The sequence below is a fragment of the Balaenoptera borealis genome (genome assembly GCF_965194805.1).
Source record: "Balaenoptera borealis genome assembly, chromosome: 2".
Classification (NCBI taxonomy): domain Eukaryota; kingdom Metazoa; phylum Chordata; class Mammalia; order Artiodactyla; family Balaenopteridae; genus Balaenoptera; species Balaenoptera borealis.
Window position 1 is genome coordinate 141,668,740 of NC_138867.1, and position 19,246 is coordinate 141,687,985.

Here is a 19,246-nt window from a genome sequence, read left to right on the forward strand (position 1 = left end):
AGGTGTTGGGACAGGCACAGGTCACTCTATTTTCCCATCAGGAAGAAGAATTAACCACAGGCTCAGCCTGCCGCCCGGGACCAGAATAGGGCCTGAAGCAATCCTGCGCTTTTGCGGCCAGCTCCCAAGAAAGCGAGTTGAAAAATGGAGCTCAGGGGCACTGCAATTCACAAACCTGCAGAGTTATAAATGATAACTCTCGTCCACAAATATATTGACGGAAGACAACAGAGAGGATTTGAAAGCAAGGCAGAATTGCAGGAAACAGATTTCAGGAGGTAGATTCGAATCGCCTTTAAAGCACGGGAAAAGCGGCAAAACCTCGACAATGATGCCCTTGGCCAAAAAGGGCGTATGCGTTTTTTCCTGAATATATTCAGGAAAAAACGCATACGCCCTTTTTGGCCAACCAAGCAACCTGGAAAGGCAAATCAGCGCTACAAGGAAGTCTCGCTTCCCATCGGTCAAAAGGGCCATGCTGAATAAAGTGTCAAAACCAGAAATGCAGGACAGGCCATGGAGAAACGGGAGCCTTGCTACGCTGATGGGCGGGATGTAAATTGCCAACAGCCACTCTGCAGAAGTGTACGGTGTGTCCTGAAACATCGAAAAAACTCAGCTTAGAGAGCATAGGGCACTTCCACTCACGGGCGTATAAATTGGGAAAACTAAAAATCAGCAAGGCACAGGCACCCCAAAGTTTAGGGCTGCTCTGTTGACAAGAACCTCCACTTCGTTACACCTTAAATATCCCAGGAAAGAGAAAAATGGATAAAGAAGTTGTGGTCCTTTTGTACAATGGAATATCACTCAGCCATGAAATCAACGTCATAAGGCTAGTAGCAGCATGATGAGTGGATTTAGGTACGACGATTCTAAGTGAAATAAGTCACACAGAAAAAGACACTTATCATAAGATATCACTTATAGAGGGAATGTAAAAACCGCTACCCTTGAACTGAATTACAAAACAGAACAGAGTCACACGTTTAGAAAACACACTATGGCTGCTTAACGGGAAAGGTGAGGTGGGGTGATGCATAAAACAAGGGTTTCAAATTAGCTCAGAGACCGTTCCATAAACCCAATATGTAATAGACAAGACCTACTCTTTGCTCAGTGATCTGGACTCAAAACCCCCTATTCACCGCCCAAGAATATATCTGACTAGTAAGAATCTTAAAACCTATGTACTGATATCCCTCTGTAAGTGAGTCAAGTGGGTGTAAAGCGGCATAAACACAGCAGTGAAAAGCAGCTAAACCCCTTTATAAAAATCAATCACTTTTAAAATCCCGTGAAACAAAGACAGTGAAAGAGAGAGAAATTCTTACAAAATTCGTTCAAGGGCTGTGATGCCACCTGGATTGACCATATCTAGACCCACAGCTGATTGAGGCATAAGGGTGGACACTCTTGGGGCTGAGAGGTTTGGTGAGGTTGGGTGAGCAAATGCAGACCCTTTAGAGTAATACTGCGTGGTACCCATCCCATGGGTCCCAAATCTCCAGGTTCAAGGGCATCTTCCTACATCGAAAACATGCATGAGAATCCCAGAAGATGGTACATCGTGTGATCGGGAAAGGTTTCTAAAACGCACCTCATTTCTCATCTCCTTGTGCTCGGGTTCGCCATTCCAGCCGCTTTACTAGCAATCTCCCTCCTTGAGAATCAGCACCTTTAACCTCCTGTTCCGTACAGGTTGCAATTGGTCCTGAGGATGAACGGGAAGAGGGGGAACCAATGAGACACTAGCTCTAGGTGTTGGGACAGGCACAGGTCACTCTATTTTCCCATCAGGAAGAAGAATTAACCACAGCCTCAGCCTGCCGCCCGGGACCAGAATAGGGCCTGAAGCAATCCTGCGCTTTTGCGGCCAGCTCCCAAGAAAGCGAGTTGAAAAATGGAGCTCAGGGGCACTGCAATTCACAAACCTGCAGAGTTATAAATGATAACTCTCGTCCACAAATATATTGACGGAAGACAACAGAGAGGATTTGAAAGCAAGGCAGAATTGCAGGAAACAGATTTCAGGAGGTAGATTCGAATCGCCTTTAAAGCACGGGAAAAGCGGCAAAACCTCGACAATGATGCCCTTGGCCAAAAAGGGCGTATGCGTTTTTTCCTGAATATATTCAGGAAAAAACGCATACGCCCTTTTTGGCCAACCAAGCAACCTGGAAAGGCAAATCAGCGCTACAAAGAAGTCTCGCTTCCCATCGGTCAAAAGGGCCATGCTGAATAAAGTGTCAAAACCAGAAATGCAGGACAGGCCATGGAGAAACGGGAGCCTTGCTACGCTGATGGGCGGGATGTAAATTGCCAACAGCCACTCTGCAGAAGTGTACGGTGTGTCCTGAAACATCGAAAAAACTCAGCTTAGAGAGCATAGGGCACTTCCACTCACGGGCGTATAAATTGGGAAAACTAAAAATCAGCAAGGCACAGGCACCCCAAAGTTTAGGGCTGCTCTGTTGACAAGAACCTCCACTTCGTTACACCTTAAATATCCCAGGAAAGAGAAAAATGGATAAAGAAGTTGTGGTCCTTTTGTACAATGGAATATCACTCAGTCATGAAATCAACGTCATAAGGCTAGTAGCAGCATGATGAGTGGATTTAGGTACGACGATTCTAAGTGAAATAAGTCACACAGAAAAAGACACTTATCATAAGATATCACTTATAGAGGGAATGTAAAAACCGCTACCCTTGAACTGAATTACAAAACAGAACAGAGTCACACGTTTAGAAAACACACTATGGCTGCTTAACGGGAAAGGTGAGGTGGGGTGATGCCTAAAACAAGGGTTTCAAATTAGCTCAGAGACCGTTCCATAAACCCAATATGTAATAGACAAGACCTACTCCTTGCTCAGTGATCTGGACTCAAAACCCCCTATTCACCGCCCAAGAATATATCTGACTAGTAAGAATCTTAAAACCTATGTACTGATATCCCTCTGTAAGTGAGTCAAGTGGGTGTAAAGCGGCATAAACACAGCAGTGAAAAGCAGCTAAACCCCTTTATAAAAATCAATCACTTTTAAAAACCCGTGAAACAAAGACAGTGAAAGAGAGAGAAATTCTTACAAAATTCGTTCAAGGGCTGTGATGCCACCTGGATTGACCATATCTAGACCCACAGCTGATTGAGGCATAAGGGTGGACACTCTTGGGGCTGAGAGGTTTGGTGAGGTTGGGTGAGCAAACGCAGACCCTTTAGAGTAATACTGCGTGGTACCCATCCCATGGGTCCCAAATCTCCAGGTTCAAGGGCATCTTCCTACATCGAAAACATGCATGAGAATCCCAGAAGATGGTACATCGTGTGATCGGGAAAGGTTTCTAAAACGCACCTCATTTCTCATCTCCTTGTGCTCGGGTTCGCCATTCCAGCCGCTTTACTAGCAATCTCCCTCCTTGAGAATCAGCACCTTTAACCTCCTGTTCCGTACAGGTTGCAATTTGTCCTGAGGATGAACGGGAAGAGGGGGAACCAATGAGACACTAGCTCTAGGTGTTGGGACAGGCACAGGTCACTCTATTTTCCCATCAGGAAGAAGAATTAACCACAGGCTCAGCCTGCCGCCCGGGACCAGAATAGGGCCTGAAGCAATCCTGCGCTTTTGCGGCCAGCTCCCAAGAAAGCGAGTTGAAAAATGGAGCTCAGGGGCACTGCAATTCACAAACCTGCAGAGTTATAAATGATAACTCTCGTCCACAAATATATTGACGGAAGACAACAGAGAGGATTTGAAAGCAAGGCAGAATTGCAGGAAACAGATTTCAGGAGGTAGATTCGAATCGCCTTTAAAGCACGGGAAAAGCGGCAAAACCTCGACAATGATGCCCTTGGCCAAAAAGGGCGTATGCGTTTTTTCCTGAATATATTCAGGAAAAAACGCATACGCCCTTTTTGGCCAACCAAGCAACCTGGAAAGGCAAATCAGCGCTACAAGGAAGTCTCGCTTCCCATCGGTCAAAAGGGCCATGCTGAATAAAGTGTCAAAACCAGAAATGCAGGACAGGCCATGGAGAAACGGGAGCCTTGCTACGGTGATGGGCGGGATGTAAATTGCCAACAGCCACTCTGCAGAAGTGTACGGTGTGTCCTGAAACATCGAAAAAACTCAGCTTAGAGAGCATAGGGCACTTCCACTCACGGGCGTATAAATTGGGAAAACTAAAAATCAGCAAGGCACAGGCACCCCAAAGTTTAGGGCTGCTCTGTTGACAAGAACCTCCACTTCGTTACACCTTAAATATCCCAGGAAAGAGAAAAATGGATAAAGAAGTTGTGGTCCTTTTGTACAATGGAATATCACTCAGCCATGAAATCAACGTCATAAGGCTAGTAGCAGCATGATGAGTGGATTTAGGTACGACGATTCTAAGTGAAATAAGTCACACAGAAAAAGACACTTATCATAAGATACCACTTATAGAGGGAATGTAAAAACCGCTACCCTTGAACTGAATTACAAAACAGAACAGAGTCACACGTTTAGAAAACACACTATGGCTGCTTAACGGGAAAGGTGAGGTGGGGTGATGCCTAAAACAAGGGTTTCAAATTAGCTCAGAGACCGTTCCATAAACCCAATATGTAATAGACAAGACCTACTCCTTGCTCAGTGATCTGGACTCAAAACCCCCTATTCACCGCCCAAGAATATATCTGACTAGTAAGAATCTTAAAACCTATGTACTGATATCCCTCTGTAAGTGAGTCAAGTGGGTGTAAAGCGGCATAAACACAGCAGTGAAAAGCAGCTAAACCCCTTTATAAAAATCAATCACTTTTAAAAACCCGTGAAACAAAGACAGTGAAAGAGAGAGAAATTCTTACAAAATTCGTTCAAGGGCTGTGATGCCACCTGGATTGACCATATCTAGACCCACAGCTGATTGAGGCATAAGGGTGGACACTCTTGGGGCTGAGAGGTTTGGTGAGGTTGGGTGAGCAAATGCAGACCCTTTAGAGTAATACTGTGTGGTACCCATCCCATGGGTCCCAAATCTCCAGGTTCAAGGGCATCTTCCTACATCGAAAACATGCATGAGAATCCCAGAAGATGGTACATCGTGTGATCGGGAAAGGTTTCTAAAACGCACCTCATTTCTCATCTCCTTGTGCTCGGGTTCGCCATTCCAGCCGCTTTACTAGCAATCTCCCTCCTTGAGAATCAGCACCTTTAACCTCCTGTTCCGTACAGGTTGCAATTTGTCCTGAGGATGAACGGGAAGAGGGGGAACCAATGAGACACTAGCTCTAGGTGTTGGGACAGGCACAGGTCACTCTATTTTCCCATCAGGAAGAAGAATTAACCACAGGCTCAGCCTGCCGCCCGGGACCAGAATAGGGCCTGAAGCAATCCTGCGCTTTTGCGGCCAGCTCCCAAGAAAGCGAGTTGAAAAATGGAGCTCAGGGGCACTGCAATTCACAAACCTGCAGAGTTATAAATGATAACTCTCGTCCACAAATATATTGACGGAAGACAACAGAGAGGATTTGAAAGCAAGGCAGAATTGCAGGAAACAGATTTCAGGAGGTAGATTCGAATCGCCTTTAAAGCACGGGAAAAGCGGCAAAACCTCGACAATGATGCCCTTGGCCAAAAAGGGCGTATGCGTTTTTTCCTGAATATATTCAGGAAAAAACGCATACGCCCTTTTTGGCCAACCAAGCAACCTGGAAAGGCAAATCAGCGCTACAAGGAAGTCTCGCTTCCCATCGGTCAAAAGGGCCATGCTGAATAAAGTGTCAAAACCAGAAATGCAGGACAGGCCATGGAGAAACGGGAGCCTTGCTACGGTGATGGGCGGGATGTAAATTGCCAACAGCCACTCTGCAGAAGTGTACGGTGTGTCCTGAAACATCGAAAAAACTCAGCTTAGAGAGCATAGGGCACTTCCACTCACGGGCGTATAAATTGGGAAAACTAAAAATCAGCAAGGCACAGGCACCCCAAAGTTTAGGGCTGCTCTGTTGACAAGAACCTCCACTTCGTTACACCTTAAATATCCCAGGAAAGAGAAAAATGGATAAAGAAGTTGTGGTCCTTTTGTACAATGGAATATCACTCAGCCATGAAATCAACGTCATAAGGCTAGTAGCAGCATGATGAGTGGATTTAGGTACGACGATTCTAAGTGAAATAAGTCACACAGAAAAAGACACTTATCATAAGATACCACTTATAGAGGGAATGTAAAAACCGCTACCCTTGAACTGAATTACAAAACAGAACAGAGTCACACGTTTAGAAAACACACTATGGCTGCTTAACGGGAAAGGTGAGGTGGGGTGATGCCTAAAACAAGGGTTTCAAATTAGCTCAGAGACCGTTCCATAAACCCAATATGTAATAGACAAGACCTACTCCTTGCTCAGTGATCTGGACTCAAAACCCCCTATTCACCGCCCAAGAATATATCTGACTAGTAAGAATCTTAAAACCTATGTACTGATATCCCTCTGTAAGTGAGTCAAGTGGGTGTAAAGCGGCATAAACACAGCAGTGAAAAGCAGCTAAACCCCTTTATAAAAATCAATCACTTTTAAAAACCCGTGAAACAAAGACAGTGAAAGAGAGAGAAATTCTTACAAAATTCGTTCAAGGGCTGTGATGCCACCTGGATTGACCATATCTAGACCCACAGCTGATTGAGGCATAAGGGTGGACACTCTTGGGGCTGAGAGGTTTGGTGAGGTTGGGTGAGCAAATGCAGACCCTTTAGAGTAATACTGTGTGGTACCCATCCCATGGGTCCCAAATCTCCAGGTTCAAGGGCATCTTCCTACATCGAAAACATGCATGAGAATCCCAGAAGATGGTACATCGTGTGATCGGGAAAGGTTTCTAAAACGCACCTCATTTCTCATCTCCTTGTGCTCGGGTTCGCCATTCCAGCCGCTTTACTAGCAATCTCCCTCCTTGAGAATCAGCACCTTTAACCTCCTGTTCCGTACAGGTTGCAATTTGTCCTGAGGATGAACGGGAAGAGGGGGAACCAATGAGACACTAGCTCTAGGTGTTGGGACAGGCACAGGTCACTCTATTTTCCCATCAGGAAGAAGAATTAACCACAGCCTCAGCCTGCCGCCCGGGACCAGAATAGGGCCTGAAGCAATCCTGCGCTTTTGCGGCCAGCTCCCAAGAAAGCGAGTTGAAAAATGGAGCTCAGGGGCACTGCAATTCACAAACCTGCAGAGTTATAAATGATAACTCTCGTCCACAAATATATTGACGGAAGACAACAGAGAGGATTTGAAAGCAAGGCAGAATTGCAGGAAACAGATTTCAGGAGGTAGATTCGAATCGCCTTTAAAGCACGGGAAAAGCGGCAAAACCTCGACAATGATGCCCTTGGCCAAAAAGGGCGTATGCGTTTTTTCCTGAATATATTCAGGAAAAAACGCATACGCCCTTTTTGGCCAACCAAGCAACCTGGAAAGGCAAATCAGCGCTACAAGGAAGTCTCGCTTCCCATCGGTCAAAAGGGCCATGCTGAATAAAGTGTCAAAACCAGAAATGCAGGACAGGCCATGGAGAAACGGGAGCCTTGCTACGGTGATGGGCGGGATGTAAATTGCCAACAGCCACTCTGCAGAAGTGTACGGTGTGTCCTGAAACATCGAAAAAACTCAGCTTAGAGAGCATAGGGCACTTCCACTCACGGGCGTATAAATTGGGAAAACTAAAAATCAGCAAGGCACAGGCACCCCAAAGTTTAGGGCTGCTCTGTTGACAAGAACCTCCACTTCGTTACACCTTAAATATCCCAGGAAAGAGAAAAATGGATAAAGAAGTTGTGGTCCTTTTGTACAATGGAATATCACTCAGCCATGAAATCAACGTCATAAGGCTAGTAGCAGCATGATGAGTGGATTTAGGTACGACGATTCTAAGTGAAATAAGTCACACAGAAAAAGACACTTATCATAAGATATCACTTATAGAGGGAATGTAAAAACCGCTACCCTTGAACTGAATTACAAAACAGAACAGAGTCACACGTTTAGAAAACACACTATGGCTGCTTAACGGGAAAGGTGAGGTGGGGTGATGCCTAAAACAAGGGTTTCAAATTAGCTCAGAGACCGTTCCATAAACCCAATATGTAATAGACAAGACCTACTCCTTGCTCAGTGATCTGGACTCAAAACCCCCTATTCACCGCCCAAGAATATATCTGACTAGTAAGAATCTTAAAACCTATGTACTGATATCCCTCTGTAAGTGAGTCAAGTGGGTGTAAAGCGGCATAAACACAGCAGTGAAAAGCAGCTAAACCCCTTTATAAAAATCAATCACTTTTAAAAACCCGTGAAACAAAGACAGTGAAAGAGAGAGAAATTCTTACAAAATTCGTTCAAGGGCTGTGATGCCACCTGGATTGACCATATCTAGACCCACAGCTGATTGAGGCATAAGGGTGGACACTCTTGGGGCTGAGAGGTTTGGTGAGGTTGGGTGAGCAAATGCAGACCCTTTAGAGTAATACTGTGTGGTACCCATCCCATGGGTCCCAAATCTCCAGGTTCAAGGGCATCTTCCTACATCGAAAACATGCATGAGAATCCCAGAAGATGGTACATCGTGTGATCGGGAAAGGTTTCTAAAACGCACCTCATTTCTCATCTCCTTGTGCTCGGGTTCGCCATTCCAGCCGCTTTACTAGCAATCTCCCTCCTTGAGAATCAGCACCTTTAACCTCCTGTTCCGTACAGGTTGCAATTTGTCCTGAGGATGAACGGGAAGAGGGGGAACCAATGAGACACTAGCTCTAGGTGTTGGGACAGGCACAGGTCACTCTATTTTCCCATCAGGAAGAAGAATTAACCACAGCCTCAGCCTGCCGCCCGGGACCAGAATAGGGCCTGAAGCAATCCTGCGCTTTTGCGGCCAGCTCCCAAGAAAGCGAGTTGAAAAATGGAGCTCAGGGGCACTGCAATTCACAAACCTGCAGAGTTATAAATGATAACTCTCGTCCACAAATATATTGACGGAAGACAACAGAGAGGATTTGAAAGCAAGGCAGAATTGCAGGAAACAGATTTCAGGAGGTAGATTCGAATCGCCTTTAAAGCACGGGAAAAGCGGCAAAACCTCGACAATGATGCCCTTGGCCAAAAAGGGCGTATGCGTTTTTTCCTGAATATATTCAGGAAAAAACGCATACGCCCTTTTTGGCCAACCAAGCAACCTGGAAAGGCAAATCAGCGCTACAAGGAAGTCTCGCTTCCCATCGGTCAAAAGGGCCATGCTGAATAAAGTGTCAAAACCAGAAATGCAGGACAGGCCATGGAGAAACGGGAGCCTTGCTACGGTGATGGGCGGGATGTAAATTGCCAACAGCCACTCTGCAGAAGTGTACGGTGTGTCCTGAAACATCGAAAAAACTCAGCTTAGAGAGCATAGGGCACTTCCACTCACGGGCGTATAAATTGGGAAAACTAAAAATCAGCAAGGCACAGGCACCCCAAAGTTTAGGGCTGCTCTGTTGACAAGAACCTCCACTTCGTTACACCTTAAATATCCCAGGAAAGAGAAAAATGGATAAAGAAGTTGTGGTCCTTTTGTACAATGGAATATCACTCAGCCATGAAATCAACGTCATAAGGCTAGTAGCAGCATGATGAGTGGATTTAGGTACGACGATTCTAAGTGAAATAAGTCACACAGAAAAAGACACTTATCATAAGATATCACTTATAGAGGGAATGTAAAAACCGCTACCCTTGAACTGAATTACAAAACAGAACAGAGTCACACGTTTAGAAAACACACTATGGCTGCTTAACGGGAAAGGTGAGGTGGGGTGATGCCTAAAACAAGGGTTTCAAATTAGCTCAGAGACCGTTCCATAAACCCAATATGTAATAGACAAGACCTACTCCTTGCTCAGTGATCTGGACTCAAAACCCCCTATTCACCGCCCAAGAATATATCTGACTAGTAAGAATCTTAAAACCTATGTACTGATATCCCTCTGTAAGTGAGTCAAGTGGGTGTAAAGCGGCATAAACACAGCAGTGAAAAGCAGCTAAACCCCTTTATAAAAATCAATCACTTTTAAAAACCCGTGAAACAAAGACAGTGAAAGAGAGAGAAATTCTTACAAAATTCGTTCAAGGGCTGTGATGCCACCTGGATTGACCATATCTAGACCCACAGCTGATTGAGGCATAAGGGTGGACACTCTTGGGGCTGAGAGGTTTGGTGAGGTTGGGTGAGCAAACGCAGACCCTTTAGAGTAATACTGCGTGGTACCCATCCCATGGGTTCCAAATCTCCAGGTTCAAGGGCATCTTCCTACATCGAAAACATGCATGAGAATCCCAGAAGATGGTACATCGTGTGATCGGGAAAGGTTTCTAAAACGCACCTCATTTCTCATCTCCTTGTGCTCGGGTTCGCCATTCCAGCCGCTTTACTAGCAATCTCCCTCCTTGAGAATCAGCACCTTTAACCTCCTGTTCCGTACAGGTTGCAATTTGTCCTGAGGATGAACGGGAAGAGGGGGAACCAATGAGACACTAGCTCTAGGTGTTGGGACAGGCACAGGTCACTCTATTTTCCCATCAGGAAGAAGAATTAACCACAGGCTCAGCCTGCCGCCCGGGACCAGAATAGGGCCTGAAGCAATCCTGCGCTTTTGCGGCCAGCTCCCAAGAAAGCGAGTTGAAAAATGGAGCTCAGGGGCACTGCAATTCACAAACCTGCAGAGTTATAAATGATAACTCTCGTCCACAAATATATTGACGGAAGACAACAGAGAGGATTTGAAAGCAAGGCAGAATTGCAGGAAACAGATTTCAGGAGGTAGATTCGAATCGCCTTTAAAGCACGGGAAAAGCGGCAAAACCTCGACAATGATGCCCTTGGCCAAAAAGGGCGTATGCGTTTTTTCCTGAATATATTCAGGAAAAAACGCATACGCCCTTTTTGGCCAACCAAGCAACCTGGAAAGGCAAATCAGCGCTACAAGGAAGTCTCGCTTCCCATCGGTCAAAAGGGCCATGCTGAATAAAGTGTCAAAACCAGAAATGCAGGACAGGCCATGGAGAAACGGGAGCCTTGCTACGCTGATGGGCGGGATGTAAATTGCCAACAGCCACTCTGCAGAAGTGTACGGTGTGTCCTGAAACATCGAAAAAACTCAGCTTAGAGAGCATAGGGCACTTCCACTCACGGGCGTATAAATTGGGAAAACTAAAAATCAGCAAGGCACAGGCACCCCAAAGTTTAGGGCTGCTCTGTTGACAAGAACCTCCACTTCGTTACACCTTAAATATCCCAGGAAAGAGAAAAATGGATAAAGAAGTTGTGGTCCTTTTGTACAATGGAATATCACTCAGCCATGAAATCAACGTCATAAGGCTAGTAGCAGCATGATGAGTGGATTTAGGTACGACGATTCTAAGTGAAATAAGTCACACAGAAAAAGACACTTATCATAAGATATCACTTATAGAGGGAATGTAAAAACCGCTACCCTTGAACTGAATTACAAAACAGAACAGAGTCACACGTTTAGAAAACACACTATGGCTGCTTAACGGGAAAGGTGAGGTGGGGTGATGCCTAAAACAAGGGTTTCAAATTAGCTCAGAGACCGTTCCATAAACCCAATATGTAATAGACAAGACCTACTCCTTGCTCAGTGATCTGGACTCAAAACCCCCTATTCACCGCCCAAGAATATATCTGACTAGTAAGAATCTTAAAACCTATGTACTGATATCCCTCTGTAAGTGAGTCAAGTGGGTGTAAAGCGGCATAAACACAGCAGTGAAAAGCAGCTAAACCCCTTTATAAAAATCAATCACTTTTAAAAACCCGTGAAACAAAGACAGTGAAAGAGAGAGAAATTCTTACAAAATTCGTTCAAGGGCTGTGATGCCACCTGGATTGACCATATCTAGACCCACAGCTGATTGAGGCATAAGGGTGGACACTCTTGGGGCTGAGAGGTTTGGTGAGGTTGGGTGAGCAAATGCAGACCCTTTAGAGTAATACTGTGTGGTACCCATCCCATGGGTCCCAAATCTCCAGGTTCAAGGGCATCTTCCTACATCGAAAACATGCATGAGAATCCCAGAAGATGGTACATCGTGTGATCGGGAAAGGTTTCTAAAACGCACCTCATTTCTCATCTCCTTGTGCTCGGGTTCGCCATTCCAGCCGCTTTACTAGCAATCTCCCTCCTTGAGAATCAGCACCTTTAACCTCCTGTTCCGTACAGGTTGCAATTTGTCCTGAGGATGAACGGGAAGAGGGGGAACCAATGAGACACTAGCTCTAGGTGTTGGGACAGGCACAGGTCACTCTATTTTCCCATCAGGAAGAAGAATTAACCACAGGCTCAGCCTGCCGCCCGGGACCAGAATAGGGCCTGAAGCAATCCTGCGCTTTTGCGGCCAGCTCCCAAGAAAGCGAGTTGAAAAATGGAGCTCAGGGGCACTGCAATTCACAAACCTGCAGAGTTATAAATGATAACTCTCGTCCACAAATATATTGACGGAAGACAACAGAGAGGATTTGAAAGCAAGGCAGAATTGCAGGAAACAGATTTCAGGAGGTAGATTCGAATCGCCTTTAAAGCACGGGAAAAGCGGCAAAACCTCGACAATGATGCCCTTGGCCAAAAAGGGCGTATGCGTTTTTTCCTGAATATATTCAGGAAAAAACGCATACGCCCTTTTTGGCCAACCAAGCAACCTGGAAAGGCAAATCAGCGCTACAAGGAAGTCTCGCTTCCCATCGGTCAAAAGGGCCATGCTGAATAAAGTGTCAAAACCAGAAATGCAGGACAGGCCATGGAGAAACGGGAGCCTTGCTACGGTGATGGGCGGGATGTAAATTGCCAACAGCCACTCTGCAGAAGTGTACGGTGTGTCCTGAAACATCGAAAAAACTCAGCTTAGAGAGCATAGGGCACTTCCACTCACGGGCGTATAAATTGGGAAAACTAAAAATCAGCAAGGCACAGGCACCCCAAAGTTTAGGGCTGCTCTGTTGACAAGAACCTCCACTTCGTTACACCTTAAATATCCCAGGAAAGAGAAAAATGGATAAAGAAGTTGTGGTCCTTTTGTACAATGGAATATCACTCAGCCATGAAATCAACGTCATAAGGCTAGTAGCAGCATGATGAGTGGATTTAGGTACGACGATTCTAAGTGAAATAAGTCACACAGAAAAAGACACTTATCATAAGATATCACTTATAGAGGGAATGTAAAAACCGCTACCCTTGAACTGAATTACAAAACAGAACAGAGTCACACGTTTAGAAAACACACTATGGCTGCTTAACGGGAAAGGTGAGGTGGGGTGATGCCTAAAACAAGGGTTTCAAATTAGCTCAGAGACCGTTCCATAAACCCAATATGTAATAGACAAGACCTACTCCTTGCTCAGTGATCTGGACTCAAAACCCCCTATTCACCGCCCAAGAATATATCTGACTAGTAAGAATCTTAAAACCTATGTACTGATATCCCTCTGTAAGTGAGTCAAGTGGGTGTAAAGCGGCATAAACACAGCAGTGAAAAGCAGCTAAACCCCTTTATAAAAATCAATCACTTTTAAAAACCCGTGAAACAAAGACAGTGAAAGAGAGAGAAATTCTTACAAAATTCGTTCAAGGGCTGTGATGCCACCTGGATTGACCATATCTAGACCCACAGCTGATTGAGGCATAAGGGTGGACACTCTTGGGGCTGAGAGGTTTGGTGAGGTTGGGTGAGCAAACGCAGACCCTTTAGAGTAATACTGCGTGGTACCCATCCCATGGGTTCCAAATCTCCAGGTTCAAGGGCATCTTCCTACATCGAAAACATGCATGAGAATCCCAGAAGATGGTACATCGTGTGATCGGGAAAGGTTTCTAAAACGCACCTCATTTCTCATCTCCTTGTGCTCGGGTTCGCCATTCCAGCCGCTTTACTAGCAATCTCCCTCCTTGAGAATCAGCACCTTTAACCTCCTGTTCCGTACAGGTTGCAATTTGTCCTGAGGATGAACGGGAAGAGGGGGAACCAATGAGACACTAGCTCTAGGTGTTGGGACAGGCACAGGTCACTCTATTTTCCCATCAGGAAGAAGAATTAACCACAGGCTCAGCCTGCCGCCCGGGACCAGAATAGGGCCTGAAGCAATCCTGCGCTTTTGCGGCCAGCTCCCAAGAAAGCGAGTTGAAAAATGGAGCTCAGGGGCACTGCAATTCACAAACCTGCAGAGTTATAAATGATAACTCTCGTCCACAAATATATTGACGGAAGACAACAGAGAGGATTTGAAAGCAAGGCAGAATTGCAGGAAACAGATTTCAGGAGGTAGATTCGAATCGCCTTTAAAGCACGGGAAAAGCGGCAAAACCTCGACAATGATGCCGTTGGCCAAAAAGGGCGTATGCGTTTTTTCCTGAATATATTCAGGAAAAAACGCATACGCCCTTTTTGGCCAACCAAGCAACCTGGAAAGGCAAATCAGCGCTACAAAGAAGTCTCGCTTCCCATCGGTCAAAAGGGCCATGCTGAATAAAGTGTCAAAACCAGAAATGCAGGACAGGCCATGGAGAAACGGGAGCCTTGCTACGCTGATGGGCGGGATGTAAATTGCCAACAGCCACTCTGCAGAAGTGTACAGTGTGTCCTGAAACATCGAAAAAACTCAGCTTAGAGAGCATAGGGCACTTCCACTCACGGGCGTATAAATTGGGAAAACTAAAAATCAGCAAGGCACAGGCACCCCAAAGTTTAGGGCTGCTCTGTTGACAAGAACCTCCACTTCGTTACACCTTAAATATCCCAGGAAAGAGAAAAATGGATAAAGAAGTTGTGGTCCTTTTGTACAATGGAATATCACTCAGCCATGAAATCAACGTCATAAGGCTAGTAGCAGCATGATGAGTGGATTTAGGTACGACGATTCTAAGTGAAATAAGTCACACAGAAAAAGACACTTATCATAAGATATCACTTATAGAGGGAATGTAAAAACCGCTACCCTTGAACTGAATTACAAAACAGAACAGAGTCACACGTTTAGAAAACACACTATGGCTGCTTAACGGGAAAGGTGAGGTGGGGTGATGCATAAAACAAGGGTTTCAAATTAGCTCAGAGACCGTTCCATAAACCCAATATGTAATAGACAAGACCTACTCCTTGCTCAGTGATCTGGACTCAAAACCCCCTATTCACCGCCCAAGAATATATCTGACTAGTAAGAATCTTAAAACCTATGTACTGATATCCCTCTGTAAGTGAGTCAAGTGGGTGTAAAGCGGCATAAACACAGCAGTGAAAAGCAGCTAAACCACTTTATAAAAATCAATCACTTTTAAAATCCCGTGAAACAAAGACAGTGAAAGAGAGAGAAATTCTTACAAAATTCGTTCAAGGGCTGTGATGCCACCTGGATTGACCATATCTAGACCCACAGCTGATTGAGGCATAAGGGTGGACACTCTTGGGGCTGAGAGGTTTGGTGAGGTTGGGTGAGCAAACGCAGACCCTTTAGAGTAATACTGCGTGGTACCCATCCCATGGGTCCCAAATCTCCAGGTTCAAGGGCATCTTCCTACATCGAAAACATGCATGAGAATCCCAGAAGATGGTACATCGTGTGATCGGGAAAGGTTTCTAAAACGCACCTCATTTCTCATCTCCTTGTGCTCGGGTTCGCCATTCCAGCCGCTTTACTAGCAATCTCCCTCCTTGAGAATCAGCACCTTTAACCTCCTGTTCCGTACAGGTTGCAATTGGTCCTGAGGATGAACGGGAAGAGGGGGAACCAATGAGACACTAGCTCTAGGTGTTGGGACAGGCACAGGTCACTCTATTTTCCCATCAGGAAGAAGAATTAACCACAGCCTCAGCCTGCCGCCCGGGACCAGAATAGGGCCTGAAGGAATCCTGCGCTTTTGCGGCCAGCTCCCAAGAAAGCGAGTTGAAAAATGGAGCTCAGGGGCACTGCAATTCACAAACCTGCAGAGTTATAAATGATAACTCTCGTCCACAAATATATTGACGGAAGACAACAGAGAGGATTTGAAAGCAAGGCAGAATTGCAGGAAACAGATTTCAGGAGGTAGATTCGAATCGCCTTTAAAGCACGGGAAAAGCGGCAAAACCTCGACAATGATGCCCTTGGCCAAAAAGGGCGTATGCGTTTTTTCCTGAATATATTCAGGAAAAAACGCATACGCCCTTTTTGGCCAACCAAGCAACCTGGAAAGGCAAATCAGCGCTACAAGGAAGTCTCGCTTCCCATCGGTCAAAAGGGCCATGCTGAATAAAGTGTCAAAACCAGAAATGCAGGACAGGCCATGGAGAAACGGGAGCCTTGCTACGGTGATGGGCGGGATGTAAATTGCCAACAGCCACTCTGCAGAAGTGTACGGTGTGTCCTGAAACATCGAAAAAACTCAGCTTAGAGAGCATAGGGCACTTCCACTCACGGGCGTATAAATTGGGAAAACTAAAAATCAGCAAGGCACAGGCACCCCAAAGTTTAGGGCTGCTCTGTTGACAAGAACCTCCACTTCGTTACACCTTAAATATCCCAGGAAAGAGAAAAATGGATAAAGAAGTTGTGGTCCTTTTGTACAATGGAATATCACTCAGCCATGAAATCAACGTCATAAGGCTAGTAGCAGCATGATGAGTGGATTTAGGTACGACGATTCTAAGTGAAATAAGTCACACAGAAAAAGACACTTATCATAAGATATCACTTATAGAGGGAATGTAAAAACCGCTACCCTTGAACTGAATTACAAAACAGAACAGAGTCACACGTTTAGAAAACACACTATGGCTGCTTAACGGGTAAGGTGAGGTGGGGTGATGCATAAAACAAGGGTTTCAAATTAGCTCAGAGACCGTTCCATAAACCCAATATGTAATAGACAAGACCTACTCTTTGCTCAGTGATCTGGACTCAAAACCCCCTATTCACCGCCCAAGAATATATCTGACTAGTAAGAATCTTAAAACCTATGTACTGATAGCCCTCTGTAAGTGAGTCAAGTGGGTGTAAAGCGGCATAAACACAGCAGTGAAAAGCAGCTAAACCCCTTTATAAAAATCAATCACTTTTAAAATCCCGTGAAACAAAGACAGTGAAAGAGAGAGAAATTCTTACAAAATTCGTTCAAGGGCTGTGATGCCACCTGGATTGACCATATCTAGACCCACAGCTGATTGAGGCATAAGGGTGGACACTCTTGGGGCTGAGAGGTTTGGTGAGGTTGGGTGAGCAAATGCAGACCCTTTAGAGTAATACTGCGTGGTACCCATCCCATGGGTCCCAAATCTCCAGGTTCAAGGGCATCTTCCTACATCGAAAACATGCATGAGAATCCCAGAAGATGGTACATCGTGTGATCGGGAAAGGTTTCTAAAACGCACCTCATTTCTCATCTCCTTGTGCTCGGGTTCGCCATTCCAGCCGCTTTACTAGCAATCTCCCTCCTTGAGAATCAGCACCTTTAACCTCCTGTTCCGTACAGGTTGCAATTGGTCCTGAGGATGAACGGGAAGAGGGGGAACCAATGAGACACTAGCTCTAGGTGTTGGGACAGGCACAGGTCACTGTATTTTCCCATCAGGAAGAAGAATTAACCACAGCCTCAGCCTGCCGCCCGGGACCAGAATAGGGCCTGAAGCAATCCTGCGCTTTTGCGGCCAGCTCCCAAGAAAGCGAGTTGAAAAATGGAGCTCAGGGGCACTGCAATTCACAAACCTGCAGAGTTATAAATGATAACTCTCGTCCACAAATATATTGACGGAAGACAACAGAGAGGATTTGAAAGCAAGGCAGAATTGCAGGAAACAGATTTCAGGAGGTAGATTCGAATCGCCTTTAAATCACGGGAAAAGCGGCAAAACCTCGACAATGATGCCCTTGGCCAAAAAGGGCGTATGCGTTTTTTCCTGAATATATTCAGGAAAAAACGCATACGCCCTTTTTGGCCAACCAAGCAACCTGGAAAGGCAAATCAGCGCTACAAGGAAGTCTCGCTTCCCATCGGTCAAAAGGGCCATGCTGAATAAAGTGTCAAAACCAGAAATGCAGGACAGGCCATGGAGAAACGGGAGCCTTGCTACGGTGATGGGCGGGATGTAAATTGCCAACAGCCACTCTGCAGAAGTGTACGGTGTGTCCTGAAACATCGAAAAAACTCAGCTTAGAGAGCATAGGGCACTTCCACTCACGGGCGTATAAATTGGGAAAACTAAAAATCAGCAAGGCACAGGCACCCCAAAGTTTAGGGCTGCTCTGTTGACAAGAACCTCCACTTCGTTACACCTTAAATATCCCAGGAAAGAGAAAAATGGATAAAGAAGTTGTGGTCCTTTTGTACAATGGAATATCACTCAGCCATGAAATCAACGTCATAAGGCTAGTAGCAGCATGATGAGTGGATTTAGGTACGACGATTCTAAGTGAAATAAGTCACACAGAAAAAGACACTTATCATAAGATATCACTTATAGAGGGAATGTAAAAACCGCTACCCTTGAACTGAATTACAAAACAGAACAGAGTCACACGTTTAGAAAACACACTATGGCTGCTTAACGGGTAAGGTGAGGTGGGGTGATGCCTAAAACAAGGGTTTCAAATTAGCTCAGAGACCGTTCCATAAACCCAATATGTAATAGACAAGACCTACTCTTTGCTCAGTGATCTGGACTCAAAACCCCCTATTCACCGCCCAAGAATATATCTGACTAGTAAGAATCTTAAAACCTATGTACTGATATCCCTCTGTAAGTGAGTCAAGTGGGTGTAAAGCGGCATAAACACAGCAGTGAAAAGCAGCTAAACCCCTTTATAAAAATCAATCACTTTTAAAATCCCGTGAAACAAAGACAGTGAAAGAGAGAGAAATTCTTACAAAATTCGTTCAAGGGCTGTGATGCCACCTGGATTGACCATATCTAGACCCACAGCTGATTGAGGCATAAGGGTGGACACTCTTGGGGCTGAGAGGTTTGGTGAGGTTGGGTGAGCAAATGCAGACCCTTTAGAGTAATACTGCGTGGTACCCATCCCATGGGTCCCAAATCTCCAGGTTCAAGGGCATCTTCCTACATCGAAAACATGCATGAGAATCCCAGAAGATGGTACATCGTGTGATCGGGAAAGGTTTCTAAAACGCACCTCATTTCTCATCTCCTTGTGCTCGGGTTCGCCATTCCAGCCGCTTTACTAGCAAT